Raw genomic sequence first — 3,738 nt, 5'->3', positions numbered from 1 at the left:
GTTAGCCATCCCTGGTCTACAACAAATTAAAATACAACCTAAAACAGAGAAAGGAATGCTAATGCTGTGAAGTGTTGATACACTAACACTGAGCATCTGAGCAACCAGTAAGAATCAGAAAAAAATACTAACGGGAAGGTCTGGGCAGGTAACATTTACACTGGTATAATATGCATCAGTTTTACACCATCATTTGGAGTGTACGGTTGTGCAGCTATCAGAGTAACTGTGCGCAAGAGGGGGCTATTACAGCATCTTGCCCTTGGCTAAACTAACAACAGACCAGCTGATAAGTGATTCTTCATTAACTATCAGAACTTGTTTGTCGCTGATGTTTTCTCATGAATTGAAATGGAAGAAGCCTTCCTGCTCTGGAAAAGGAACACCTTGTTAGACAATGCTAGTTACTGGATTCACATTACTAACTCTACCTATGCTATTGCTTGAGGAGATACATGGCGGACCTCTGAGAAAGCCTAGGAAAATTAGTGAGGTGGAAAAATGAGAAATGGTTAGAAGAGCATAATCGATACATATAACTGATGTGTGAAGAAGAAATTAAGTGACTAGAAGAAACTAGAAGAACTAAGGAAAAAAGGGACAGCCTGCAAGTAATATAAAGAAGAAAAAAAATATTTTCTGTAACCTTTGAACTACTTTACACTGTAAAATAATAAATAATAAAAGCTGAGGAAAGAAAAGTCAGGGAAAGCTTCTGGCAGAGTCTCTGGGTTTGTGAAACAAACACCCAGAAGTAGTGGTGGAAACTCAAAGATTGGCTGCTGCACCACTTGAACAAATTAATTCCTTGCAAATTTATGCCGTTTCAAGCCATTCCACACTTTATGGCCTATTAGAAACGTTTGGAGACAGCAAGGGCTGCGATAATGGATTATAAAAACAAAGGGCTACTTTTCTCTCTCCATCCAGTGTAATTTACAAAGAAAAAGTTTTGTACACATCAAACCTGCAAAGTGTCATCATGCTTCAGTGCTCATGACAATTAGTTCAAAAGTTCCCAGGTGTTTGCCTTGTATTATGACCAAGTAACTGGGGTATTTTTTTATAGCTACAAAATCATTTCTAACCATATATATGTTTGCTAGTACAGCATCATTTTAGCTTTGATTTTTCTTTTTATAATCGAAGTTGATTTTTCCAACGTATAAACAGAAAGTATCTAGTTTTCTGTTTTCATGGCACAGTGGAGTCCAGGTCCATCACCCGAGGATTTTAGCCATGAAGATAATACAAATAAATAACTAGAATCTTCTTCATGTCAATTTGAAGCAAAAACACTGCCTTATTATAGCTGTATATGTGGGTAACAATTACACTTTCTTATTTTAATATTTTACTCTGGTTTTATAAGTTTGTTTTTTTATTATAAGGCATTTTAATAAAATAAATGAAAGTTAAAGGTTGTAAAGTAAGTTTGATTGACATTGATATCTTAAGTACTTGAGAAAAAACCAATCCAGTTTTAAACAACAGCATCACTGATGCTTTTTGTCCAAAATTTCACTATGCCCAGTTAAACAGATACAACAGTTCCTTCCATATAATCAATTTAATTCTTTCTGCTAGTATTGGATCTCTGTCACAATACGGCCACCCCTGGGATGGCTGTGATGTCCCTAGGGCACTGTGACCGTGCAAGCTCTGCGCTATGGGCGCCTACTAATCTCACCTGCCACGTTTTGCTGTCATAAATGATGGATTGGGAGGCTGCCCTCGAGTTGCTGCTCAGTCACAGTACTGACAGTTTCCCTGAAACCCTGCAGGTTGCTGGACCCCTTTATTGGGTCCCACACTCGGGAGGTGTCTTATGATACCCACATGCCTTATGGACTAGATACACGGCTCCAAAACCACCCCTTTACCATGCCCCAAGCCTCACAGATGGCATTTACACATGGTCTCTCCGAGGCCCTAGACTAGCTAGGCCTTCGGTCATCGCTGGGTCCTCCACAGCCCTGTGTCTGCAGCCACACTGGCGCTGGGGTCTACTCGCCCCCTTTGTCAGCGTGCCCCCTGGCGCCGGAGTCTGCTCACCCCCTTTGGCAGTGGGATTCCCACACTGTAGTGGGCCCCCAGTGAAGCCTCCTCCTTCCCCAGTAGCCTCAGCCCAATCCACTGGTTTATAAACAGAATTCAAAATACGAGCCCCTGGGCTATAACATAATACAAGCAGTTCAGGGCATGCTCTGTCCCTTTAAAAGAATGAATCCCCCCTGCCCAGCACTAAATGCCTTGTAGGCCCGGGTCCCTGGTGAGCTCCTGGAGCCCCTTAATCCTACCCGAAGTAGAACAGGCAGTCAAGCATCTCCAGTTAGCATCTGCTTTGAGAGCTCCTTCCCCCTTGGGTGCTGACAGAGAACTGACCCTCTAGTCCGAGTCCTGGGGTTTATACATGCCCAGGGCCCTGCCTCTACCAGTCAGCTGACCACCAGCAGGTGCAGGCTAATTCCTTCACTAGCCTGCTGCCAGAGTAAGGTGCACCTGAGGGGTTCCTGCTTGACTGCTAGGGCCCTCTCCCTACGCAGTGTCTGCCCTTAAAGGAGCAGACACCTTAGTGCCCTGTGACAATCTCATTCGTTCTTCTCCCTCTTGGTAATCTGATCCTTAAATTTCATCATCTTTCCAAAAAACTATAACCATTCTTTTCATGTTGATGACTGGACAGAAATTTAAAGCATTTGCATCCTGTCCATGAGCTGCTACCCCTCATTAAGTCTTGTTACTGCTTCCTAAAAAGAAAAAAGAAAAAGGAAACTAAATATTTACTAAGAAACTGCAGAACATTTACAGAAGATCAGCATGTGGGTCCCTCCACACAAATAATTTTCTGATGAATAGGAAATTTCAAACAAGTATAATCTAACAACAGTAAGCTTGCCATGTAGCAAACAAAAGTACTTCTAGAATATATGCAGCATTAGTCCATTGTAAGTTTTATTTCCCTTTTGCAGAAAATGTCTTGCTTACAAGAACTTTTTATAAGTTTTCCAGAACAAAGTAATATATTTGGATCATATAGTTTTTATCATCTATAACTAATCTATAAGGAGAAAAAAATAAAGAGAAAGATAATACAGAAAGAGGCAAAAATTTTATTAGGCTAAGCATTTTGGATGTTCCTGTGGTGAGCCAGTAGGGGGTGCTCCTGAGTTGATCCACCCACCTCACTGCACCCAACCACCTTCAAGGCTCCAAGTACCTCCCTGGGGGCACCTCATGTCTGGCCGACCCCCTTCCTGGAGCACACCTGCAAGCCTGGGGGTAACACCCAAGGTCTGAATTGATCTTGGCCCTGTGCCCCGTGAGGAACACAGGCCAAGTAGCCCTTGAGGGTACTTGACCCACTGCAAGAACTTGGGGTGCTTCCCTCAGTCTGAAGCACAAATAGGGGTCTCCCTTTGTCAGCCAGACCAAGGGGACCCCAAGGCATAATCTAGACCTTCTCCCAATAAGTCTCCCACACTAAGTACAGAGGAGAACTTTGTTGGTTATAAGGAGTAGGTCTGGAATAGGGCACAGGGTACAGCAATATCAGAGGAATACCTGAGAGCAAGAAGTGGCATGGTAGCCTTTGATCATAGTTTCATAGTTGGTAGGGTCAGAAGGGGCCTGAGCAGATCATCTAGTCTGAGCCCCTGCCATGGCAGGAAAAAGTACTGGGGTCAAACAACCCCGGCCAGATGTTCGTCCAGCCTTTTTTTTTTTTTTTTTTTTAAA

The sequence above is a fragment of the Alligator sinensis genome, unplaced genomic scaffold (assembly GCF_000455745.1).
Source record: "Alligator sinensis unplaced genomic scaffold, ASM45574v1 scaffold170_1, whole genome shotgun sequence".
In the NCBI taxonomy this organism is placed as follows: Eukaryota; Metazoa; Chordata; order Crocodylia; family Alligatoridae; genus Alligator; species Alligator sinensis.
This window is presented reverse-complemented; position numbering follows the sequence as displayed.